Consider the following 12,637-nt stretch of genomic DNA (forward strand, 5'->3'; position numbering starts at 1 on the left):
AAATTTTTAAATTATGTTTTATTTATCAAGGTTTTCTTTTAAAATTTTAAATAAATAAAACGATTTCAGAAGTTTAAAAATTAGTTATTTTCATAAACTTCTCATTCCAGCAATATACCTCTCATTTTTAATTTCCCAAAATAAATTACTTTTTAAATTTCTCATCGAAATGTAAAGGTAAATTTGAGCTTTAAAAGGGAACCATACTCTCTTTTCTAACTTAGTTTGATTTCTTGAATCCTAGTTAATTTTTATTTATTTTATCTTTCTTTCTTCTAACTTTTCATTTCGTTTTTTCCCGTTTTGATAACAGAATCTCATTCTTAATTGTTTGTTTTAATAGACATCATAGAACAATGTTACAAGCATGTACAACTGACTTGTTTTATTCTACAAGGACGGTATTATTCCTTTCCAATCTATTCAGTGTTTTCAAATTGATGATGATGAAATGGACGGAAATGCACCCCAATAATTTCCTCATGCACCTCTATTTTTTTAAATGTCTATTTTATCTTTTTTATTTTATAACTTTCAACCTCCATTAATCTTCATTGTGCCCTCCTCAGTGAGTTCACGTTTGGATGTTTTTGGAGAAAAGTTTAATAGTTTATGTTTTGATTAAGTGCTATACAAACAATAAAGTACAAGATGCGATTAAACTATAATTTTTTAGACCATGTTTTCTTTCATATCAAATCATGTAAGATGCAAATGTTATCTATTAGGCGATGCAAAATTGTGTAGTCCTTTTTACCTTTGACAAGCAAAGTGTTTGCTTAGATGACAAGTGTATGACCTTAAATTAATATAATATTCACAAATATCGTTATGTTTATTCTACGTTGTAGAGAATGATTGTTTTCTTTATCTACTAAAAAGATTCATAAAACTTTGTCACATTAACAATTTCTTAGAAAAACGAGTTAAAGTTTGTTTCACATAGACAACTACTTGACACTTATTATGTCAAGCCTTGGAAAGACTTTTTGTCCTTCACAAATCAATGTTGTAGAGATATTTTAATATAATATACAGTTTGCATTTTGATATGAGGAGTTTGGTACAGATTTAAAAGGATGTATACTTATGGAATATTAAGGATAATATAATTGAGGAATATTACAATCATATAATTATGGAATATTAAAGGTTATATAATTATGAAATATGAGCGGTTATATAATAAATCCTATATTTACAGAAAAAATAATTCACCTCATTGTGAAAGATGAGTAGTTAAGTAGACACGAAACAAAAGTGAAGGTTTATGTCTGAATGATCATCAACACCTAAAAATTATTGCTTTTTTGGAATAATTCAAACCGCAGTCCAAGAGAAGTATCTAAATTGAGTGCGGATTGAGTATCTAAATTGAGTGTCCGATAATCTATGATTTGAATTGTGAATTGGTATGCTAGAAATTCTTTATTTGGTTGATGTTTGTAAAGTTTGGATTGAACTTATTGAGTGTTATGCAAACTTTTGTGTCTGGTTTATGTAGACTCGTTGGGCAAGCAAAACTTTCATTGAGGAGCTTTAAAAATAAAATTACAGAGAACATAAGAACCTTTTGGTCATGGTGAGTCAGAACTTGTTGGGCGAGCATGATTAAATAAGCTCTCAAGGCCTGAATCATCGGGCAAGGGAAAGGGTCACTAAGCGAGAGTTAAAATTGAATTTGGCAAAGAGTTAAGAGAGGTTTGGTTGTTGGGGTAAAACCTTAAAAAAATAATAAAATAAAATAAATTAGTCTTATGTGGATTTGTGTTAAAATTGATAGTGGATAGATTAACTTAAAGTTTATTATTTATTGTTTTGTTTATATATGGTACGTTTGGTGTAATATATATGGGTATTTTTCTGTGCATGTATTAATGGAAAGTTGGTAGCCTAGTGGTTGGGTGGTTTTATTGATATTGCATGGCCATGGTTTAAATTGTTGTTGGGCTAAATACATCTGATTTTATTTTTGAGGTGATGCGGGTCGGACCAACAGTTGTATTGGTTTTTAGTTTGGTGGAAGAGTAGTGCCATGACCTTATGAATATTGGAATAACATGTGAGTGAAGAGTAGTTGTAGAGAGAGAAAGGAAAAAAGTGATTTTGTTGCATGCAAAAAGGGTTTCAAAAAGATAGAGTGGGTGTTACATGCATGCAGAGTCTTGAAGAGGGGTTATTTTTCTTACTTAAAGTAATAACAGAAAAATAGAAGTGGATATGGGATATATGGGTTCATGTAAACGATTTTTTTTTTCTGAAACAATAATGGTATATATGTGTATATATATCTAATGATTTTAAAGATAAAAAGAAGAAAAGATAAAGGGAAAAAAAGATAAAACACATGAGTGAATTTTTTTAAGGGTTAAGGTCTTGAAAAGATATAAATATTGGAGAGGATTTGAAGAGGAGAGGAGGAGACAATGATGATTGTGTATAGAGGAGAAAAGATAATTGTTTCTATAACAAGGGAGTAGTTGGGCAACATGTGAATAAAAAAAAAAGAGGTAGAGTGTTAGCTTAGAGTGAAGGTAAGGGGAGCTAACCCTATATGTTGTGATTGCACATAATGTGTATGTCTTGTGATCCCATTAATTCTATGTAAACTCTATGGATTGAATGGCGTAACCCGCTTATTGTAGAGTTGTAATTTTGTCCAGAATTCTTGAATGTTTGTTGCATTTGTTGAACATTGTTTTCGTTTCAACATTTTGGTGCACATTGGTTTCGATTTAAGCATCTTGATTGAACTGTGTTTTAGGTTCCAACATATTTTTTATGCTCTAAGAGTAAACCAGGGTGCACCGAGACAAGTTTAAATTTGGGTTGTTGTAGGGTTTTAGGGTCCTTCCCTATGAGTGTAATGTTTTGAGATTGCAGCCTTTTCCCATGAGGTGGTGCTTAGGAGTACGATTTCTCATGAAGTATGGACTAGGATTTTTACTCAAAATGTTGATGTTGTACGACTACAGAGGGAACACATGTAGGAGTGGGGTTGGGGTTTGCATGTAGGTAGAATAAATGTGCCTTTATATACACATATAGTTCTATAACAACGTAAGTCTTTTGTTCATGAAAGTGTTGCATGTAAGGCTTATCTCTTCGAGTTCGGGGTGTTGTGAGAATGCAATTAAGGGTCACTATTCTATTCTTTCTATAATATACATTCACCTGAAGGGGAGTGATTTCAGATGAGTATGAGTCATACGCTATCAAGGTGCCCGTAGACTAGGTAAGGGTGAGTGACGTGAATATAAGAGTGGTGTGGATACTATATCTAAGTTATTTAAGTGAGTTTTCCTGGGTGTTGAGGGCATGCCGAAAGGTCTGGTGATAGCAACCTATTGTATAAAACAAAGCATACTTGAGTTCTAGGGAGAGCAGGTGTTGTTGGTCTACACAAGTTATTGGCTGGGGATGGTTCGTTGTACGTGTTGGGGTTTTGTTGTCATTCTAATATGCTTTGCATGGGTTGAAAGGGTGGATGTTGTTAAACTATGTAGTGTATGAGACTATAGAACCTATTGGGGTTTTTAAAAGCCATAATGACTTGCCTTGCATGACTTGTAATTTTTTGGTTGTTATATCAATAGATGTACTATGAGAGGCATGAACTGTGAGTGTGATGCATGAAGCGCATGTCTAGACTTAAGTCGTTGTCATGCAATCCTAGGAGAGCCGAAAGGTACATATTAGGTGTCAATGAGAAAAATTGATTAAATGTGATGAGGGAGTGAGAATAAAATGGTGGGAAAGTGTGTTGGGGTTTCGGATGGAACCTAGTGTGGTTAGGCTTAAGTGGGAAACCAAATTTTGTTTGGGTTTGGGTGTAAGTTGGGTAGGATTGAGAGACTTGAGTACATGAGAATTTAATAGGTGTAGGACCATATGTGTGTGTAGGAATATATATTTCATGCAATTATCATGTGCCTAGGTGCAGACTTGAAAAAAGGGGTTAGCTATAGGAATCCGATGGACCCACACAAGTCCACTTGGGAAGGTGGAGGGATTCCTTTCCAAAATGTTTGTAGATGCTAGTTATGTTTTGGTGCAGTGGTGAAGTATAACTATGTGTTAACTTACCTTATGATGTTGAATTGGGGTATGTTAAAGACAAAATCATCTATAAGATTTATATGTCTAAACACTCTCATGTTTTGAAGTTTAATCAAATAACATTAAATGAGATAAGAATATGAAAATGCTTAACTAGAAGAATAGGATAGGCAGAAGCATAAGTGCTAGGAACAAAATCTCCAATCATCCAATGACATAGAAAAAGCCTTAGGAAAACACTTAGGGTTATAAGAAACGCAAAACAACTAAGACATAACACCAAACAACTTACAAGTCAAAGCGTCTAAGAGAGTTATGCTAAATGTGTAAGTTATACTGTACCCAATGGTAATGATAAGAGATACGACATATATGATGCGTGCACAATCTACTCTACTATATGCAGATAACCTACTACACACATCCACCTGCTTTATTTGAAATACATTAGAAGTGGATGTTAGAGACAAAAAAGACATTTACAGAATGTTCTCTTCATAAGAAGTCGTGTTTGAAAGATAATAACTCCTACTTCGAGAAAGTACTAAAAAAGTAAACCTACTCTATCAAGTTGACTTTAATCAACAACTGCTTCAAACAAAAGATAAAGAAGACACAAAATTCAAGGCAAATAGATATTTTTTGAAAGAACCTTTAAATAGCAGATCATTCAAAGCAAGAATCAAGAGGATAACTTACAATGAAAATATCAATCCTATGAAAAGTGTTTAAAGGGAAAGCATAAAGAAGCTCAAGCTTAAAAAGAAAATATCTGAGAAGAAAAAACGTTGTTAAGACAGAATCGTCTATAAGACTTATATGTCTAAATGCTCTTATGTTTTGAAGTTTAATCAAATAACATTAAATGCGATAAGAATTGAAAGTGCTTAACCAGAAGAATAAGATAGGCAAAGGTAGCATTAGAAGCCAAGACGTATGCTTAAATAGTTGGAAATGCTTGAGTGGAAGTGAGATAACATTGACATGGACCCTGTCACCCATTTGCCACGGTCAATGAGAGGGTAGTGATTCAATTTGGGTGATTATGGATAAATTAACCAAGATTTTTCATTTCCTACGTGTTAATATTAGAATATCTATGTTCAAGCTGACATAATTATACATTAAGGAGATAGTAAGGCTACATGCAGTGTCATCAAGCATTGTATTTGACAAGGATCCAAGATTCACTTCTTAGTTTTGGAAAATGCGTTAAGATGCTCTAAATAGTCAGTTAAGGATGAGTTCTACTTATCATCCTCAAACGGATGTGTAGTCTGAGAGAACATTTCAGTCACATGAATATATGCTAGCTAGTTTTCTCGAAAGTTAATGTGCATACAAACATTGATGCTTGTTTCATAAAGAAGAGTGTATGGAGAGAATTAATTTTGTATCTAGAAAATTTGTTCATATTTATTTAAAATAGGTAAAAGAAAAAGAAGAAAAAGAAAAGAAAAACAAACACAATAAGGGATTTCAAAATTTGAGAAAAGTGTCCAATTATTTATTATAAACCTGTGAGTTCGTTTTTACAAATTATCAACCTACAACCATGAAGTAACTAGAGTTGGGAAAAAATTGTAACCTTCTTTTTTAACAAGCGGAGCTCTAATTAGAACTTTTAATTCCTTCAAAATGCATTTATTTAGGTATTATAAAAAGGTTTAAAGAATAATTTCAATGTATTATTTCAGAGATTAGTGTACCATATATATACAAGGGTCTTATGATTCCTCATCTATTAAATGAATGACATTTGCATAAGTTATAATAATGCCTAAACTATAGCTAATAGAATATTTGACATATCTTAACACCCCCACTCAAGTTGGTGCATGGATATCACATATTCTCAAGTTGAATAGAGATTCATTAAACACTTTGCTTGACACTCCTTTGGTGAGAACATCAACTAACTACAATTCTGATCTTACAAAGGAAAAGGAAATTATTCCAGCTTTAAGAAATGTCTATCAATCTCCACATACTTTTCTCTATCATGTTGCACAAGATTGTGAGCAATTTCTATAGCCGACATATTGTCATAGTACAAACTCATACTTTCATTTGGTTTAAAGTCCAAATCTGATAACATACTTTTAATCCACATAAGTTCACACACCTAGTGCCATGCCTTTCTGCTTCAACATTAGATCTTGGTACTACAAGTTGTTTTTTACACCTCAAAGTTACAAGATTCCCTCCTACAAAAGTAAAGTATCTAGAGGTAGATCTTCTATCATTTTTTGAACCTGCCTAATTTGCATAGTATACCAGTTCGACCATTAAGTTTTCATGATTTAAGAACAAAATTCCTTTTCTGGGAGTGGACTTCAAATATGTCAAAATCCTCTCAACATCATCCATATGAAGCTTTCATGGGTCATGCATAAACTAACTAACAACATTTACTACATAGGTAATATCTGGACATGTGTGGGACACATAAATTAATTTTCCTATCAATCTTTGGATCTCCCTCTGTCTATGCTTGCTGAATTTGAGCATTGAAAGAGTTTATGATTTTGTTCAATTAATGTATCAACTAGATTACTCCCAAGCAGCCTAGTTTCTGATAGTAAGTCAATAATATATTTTCTTTGGCATAGAAAAATATTTTGTTTTGATCTAGCGACTTCAATACCCAAAATATATTTGAGGTCTCCAAGTTGTTTCATCTCAAATTCAGATGCAAGGTATTATTGTAAACTATAAACTTATCTTGGTAATTTCTTGTAACAATCATGTCATCTATATATATAATCAAAGCTATAACTTTTCCTTTTCCTCTCTTCAAAAATAAGGTGTGATCAGAGTTACTCACTCTATAGCCAAAAGCCTTCGTAGACTTGGTAAGCCTTCCAAACCATGCTCTTGGGAATTGTTTTAATCCATATAAAGCCTTCTTTAATTTGTAAACCTTCATTCCAATTGAATTTGTCATGCCTGGTGAAGGATCCATATAAATTTCTTCTAAAATTTCTCTATGTAGGAAAACATTTTTCACATTAAATTGTAAAAGAGGCCAATCTTGGTTTGCTGCTAGCGACATAAGTATTCTCACAATGTTGAGCTTGACTACTGGTGCGAATGTATCTTGGTAATCTACACCATCAGACTAAGTGTAACTTTTAGCCACAAGTCAGACTTCATACCTCTCAATAATGCCATTAGCTTTATGCTTAATTGTAAATACTCATTTGTAGCCTACAATTTTCTTCCCTCTCGGTAAAGACACATGATCCCAAGTGTTGTTTCTTTCTAAAGCTGTCATTTCATCAACCATTGCTTTGGTCCATCTAAGGTCTGCCAAAGCTTCCTGTATATTAATAGGAATAGAAATTGAAGATAATTGAGATACAAATGATGAATATGACTGAGATAACCTGTGAGATGACATATATTTACTAATGGGATATTTATCTTTTGTTTGGAGGTTTGTTTCATATTTAGCTAGAGGTTGACCATGGTTAGAACGAGATGGAAGATTATATTCAACAGTAGTAGACTTAGTGTTTGGTGAGCTGGTGGTCTCACGTAGACAAGAATCAATTTCATGATCAATTTCATCTAAATTAGTATTATCAAGGGTAGGATCAAGAGAAACAAGTTCATGATTAGTGTCATCTACATAATACAACAAAGGAAAACGACATTGGTTGTTTTTGGCAATACGCTTCGGTTTTTGAACCGAGACATATACAGGCGAGACAAAAAGTCATATGTCTTTTGCCTTGGTTCAGAACCAAGGCAAAAAGATGTACACTTTTGCCTCAGCTCAAATGCAACTGAGGCAGTAGGGGTTGTTCCTTTTTTATTTTTTACTATCGCCAGACTTTTAGCCTCGATTTTTGTAGAATCGAGGCAACGGAGAGGGATTTTCTACCTTGATTGGGTGTTGAATCGAGGCAATAGAGGGGTATTTCTTTTCTTTTTGTTTTTTCATCAGCCTTTCTGCCTCGGTTCTGGCCATAACCGATGCCATAGAGGGCTTTCTGCTTCGGTTATGGTCACAACCGAGGTGCATTCTACTGTATTTTTTTAAAAATAGGTCTATTTCTGCAACAATCCTAAATACAGAAACAAAATTGCATATTTTAAAATTGTCTAGAACATCCAGAAGCAAATATTTCAATGAAAATTATAATAACTCATAAATCAATTCAATGTACATAGAATTATAATCATAAATTAACTTAGAAGCATATATCAAACCAATGTACAAAGTTAACCTAATCATACATATGCTAATGTAGAACTTACTATATACTAACATCTTTATACTATTATAGAGTTGAATTACATATTTTGTAAGTGTATTTCTTATGGATTTAAGGTACTTGTGTGGAATTGAAGTAGTAAAATTGAATCTCTGCATAAGACACAATGATTTCAATTAAGATCTATGTAATATTCATAACAAAAGTTATGCTGACTACATTGTGAACTTAATTGAATAGACATACAAAAGAATCTCCGCATCAGTGGACATCGTTTCATACACATGCGCTTGGGCAAAACCTTTTGCACCAACATTGCAGATCATGTCCTCTAATTTGTCTTCTTCTGGTCGATCTTCCATGGTGGAATCAAATACATTTTCAGTTGGAGAGACAATTGAAAAGTCTATTAATTCGTTGTGCCATATCCATGTTGTATAACTTTGTACGAAACCATCACAAATAAGATGTTCTCTATATTAGTTGCGTTCAACTTCATCCCATTCAAACAGTTGACACATGAACATCTAAACTTGACTTCATCATCACTGGTACTCTCATTACGTTGCGCAAACAATATAAATTCTTCTACCCCTCTCTCGTACTCGGCATTGAGGCATGGTGAATTAATCCAATGTTGACTCGTATGCATATTTACTGAAATTATTTACGTGATTTCAATAATCTTGAATGATCACTTTGATCGTTTTTGTATTCAAGGTGTGACCCTATCCCATTCAAGAAGATTCATTTTTTTTAGTTTATTAAACATATAAATTTAAACAACATATCTAAAATTTCATGAAATTTTGCTAGCATTTCGCATTGGTCTTCAGGTTACATGAAATGAAAGTGATTATAAATCAATATCAAATATGCACCCGAAGATCAATACAAAGCACAACTGCAAATTTTCATGAAATTTAAGACATGTGTATTATAATTTATATTTTAATAAACTATGAAAAATTTATTACTCTTCTTAAATTGTCCAACCGGAGAATTCAAGATTCAATACTTGTAAATTAATATTACAATCTCCTCTCTATTCATTTTTAAAAAGTACATTTTTTAAAACAATCTGGAGATAGTAAATAATTTTTGTATTGAATCTCAAATGGGAAACTAAGGCTAATTCACAACAACAATATATTCAACCAAATAAAGAATTACATATGCAACATACAATATATTCAAGCAAACAATTAATTATATGTTCATATACAACAGGAAATTTATAAGAATACGAACCTGGGAGCAAAATCGGTCAACAATGGAAAATATCCGCTAATTAGAAGCTATAATATCTAGACAAAAACAAACAACACATAAATTAGTCTCATGATTCCTAACCTTAAATTTTCAAATGTTGAGGCTTGATTTTATCTTTATAATGTATTCTTCTCTATTTTGTGATCCATGCTAATAAGTATTCCCAAATGCGATTTTGATCATAATGTTAAAGTAATTTAATCAATACTTAAACTAATCTAATCAATACTCAAACTAATTTATGCTTATACCATTTAGATTAGATTCACAATGAGATAATTAAACTAACTTATGCTAATTAATCCTTATTTCGTGGTCTCTAATCACAATATAACCCTCTCTTTCACATTCACAAATCCAACATATCATACACAAAAATAATCATTAATTCATACCATTGAAATTTTTCCACAATAATTAAATAATAAATTTTTCATAATTATAATAAAATCAAACAAGTATTTAGTTCATCTTTTTAAAATAATAAACTTGGGAGTGTGGCGGTGCAAATGACTAGTGGCAACGACAACAATGGTGAATGCTGCTGTCGGTGAGATGCATAACCAATAGCTCCACAACAATGGAGGTGGCGACAATGAGTGCGGCGAGGAGGAGGCGCAATGAGGAGGACGCTCGTCAAGGAGGAGGAGGCGCGACGAGCGTGACGGCAATGGCGCAACGAGGGAGGTGTTTCACTATGGTAGGAAAAATGTTAGTCGAGGGAGGAAGAAAAAAAGTTCGCGTGAAGAAAACTGTTCACGTTTCTAGAAATGTAGTCCTATAAAAGGATATTACCTCTTTTCCTTTACTTAACTAAGGCAATACAACGCTACTACCTCGGTTGTCATTGCAACCGATGGCTAAATGTTTCAGAAAATGGAAAATTTCAAAATAATTCCAAACTATACGAATCGATTTGCAATTAACCCGAAGCAAAAACACCCTATGACATCGGTTGACATTACATGAAATTGGAACATTCAGTTCTAAAGTTGTAGTTTTCTGGCAGGACATACTGCCTTAGTTTTGCGAAGAACCGAGGCAATATGTCTTCTTTAGAACCCAATCAGTAAATATCAGTGGTAGCAGAGGGATTTGGTAGGGCTAACTGGGTTATATGCCTCGGTTCCCCCTGGAAACCGATGCAATATCCCCCTTCCGAGAAAGGCGTCAACTAATAGGTCTGAGTTAATTGCTTTTTGCAAGGTTATATGCTTCGGTTCCCCTTGGCAACCGAGGCAATATCCCCCTTATCGAAAAGGTGTCTGGTGAAAGGTCTGACTTAGGTGTTTTCTACAGTATTTTATGCCTCAGTTGGTGAGACAACTGAGGCAGTATATCCTTTAGGCATTGGTTCAAGATGAACTAAGGCATATAGTTTCAAAAAAACTACGAAATTGCCACCGCGTTTTGATATGCTTTGATTTTTCTGAAACCGAAGCGTAATGTGCGAGTTAAAACCCTCTTTGTTTACTAGTGTTAGTATTATCAAAGATAAGATCAGAAGGTACCTCTAAAGAGTCAAGCCGAACCTGAGGAGAATATTGAGCCTCTTAGTTATGATTAGAAGACACTATATTATCCAAAAAAGAAGTGTACATAATTAGGATTGGCTCACTTCCTTCAGAATGATCCTCACATGATAATTTATTTTCACAATATAATTTTATATCTGAGATATCAAAGATACTAACATCATGATTATGCACTTCACTTTCATTGTCTTCCTAAAGTGTAGAATCAACATAAACAAATTTATGCTCATTAAATGTCACATCCATAGAGATATAAAATTTCTTTGATAGTGGATTGTAAGCACGATAACCTTTTTGAGTTGATTCATACCCAACAAAAACACATTTGATAACTCATTCTTCAAGCTTTGTATGTTGATTTTGGTGTAAGTGAACATATATAACACATCCAAAAAATGAGGGGGTAAATAAATTATGGAAGGAAGGATACAATGATTGAACAAAACATTTAAAGGCCTTCAAAAGTTAAGCACACTAGAAGGGGTTCGATTAATTAAATAAAATGTAGAGCTCACAACCTCATCCTATAAATGCAATGAGACATTACCATCTATCAAAAGTGATCTTATCACCTCTAATATATGTCTATTTTCCTCTCAGTTGTTACTAATGAGAATCATTGATGCTTTGAAGAGATTTTGATGATGATGCACTTGAAGCCTTGAAGAATTATTTACATACATTATTAAAGAACTTTTGTAAAGAACTTTGTACTAGACTTTTATTTTCACTTGTAAACCATTAAGAGTCTTGTAACTTGCTCTTTAGTATAACTTACTTGCGGCAATAATCGAATACCCTGGGGGATAATTGATTATCATGTGTAGAATGAGAAAACACTTCAATTCAGGATAATCAATTATTTCTCAAGATAATCGATTATCACCAAATGTTATAATTGACAAGGGTTCGCCAATAATAGATTATCACTAGTGATAGTCGATTATCACTACTTTGAAAACCTTATAACGGTAAAAAATAATTGATTATCACTTTTGGTAATCGATTATTATTGGCAGTTGAGAACTGCCTTTTCAGTTTTTGACCCTGCTCGAACCTTGGGCTATAAATAGAGTTCTCCACAACTCTAAGAAAGTTACCTAAACTATTACAAAGTACAAAGTTTGTTCCGAAGAAGCTCTAAGTGTTTAATATCAAGTGCTTGAAGATGGAGAAGTTAATCTTAGTATGTCTAAGGTGGAAGCGATTCTCTACCAAGCTGATTCAAGCTGTTTACATATCATCATGTGTCGAAGGAAGGTGCTGCTATAATCTCTTATCAGTTAAGAGAGGTGTTTTCTACTTCATATTTTTTTCACTTGTCTTGTATTATTGAACTATCTTTAGTGAAAAGTTAATCACTTCTTTTAGAGTGATTAACAACTGGACATAGAATCTTTTGATTCAAACCAATATAAAAATTGTCTGTGTGAATCTTCTAATCCTTTCTCTACTTTATTTTATTCTCTTTGAAGAAACTTTTTAAAGGGAAAACGAAATTTTTAGTAGAACTAATTCACCCCTCTCCTCTTAGTTTGTGTTTGAACA

This window comes from Vigna umbellata, chromosome 5 (assembly GCF_029865625.1).
Source record: "Vigna umbellata cultivar VRB3 chromosome 5, Vumbellata_1.0, whole genome shotgun sequence".
Taxonomy (NCBI): Eukaryota; Viridiplantae; Streptophyta; class Magnoliopsida; order Fabales; family Fabaceae; genus Vigna; species Vigna umbellata.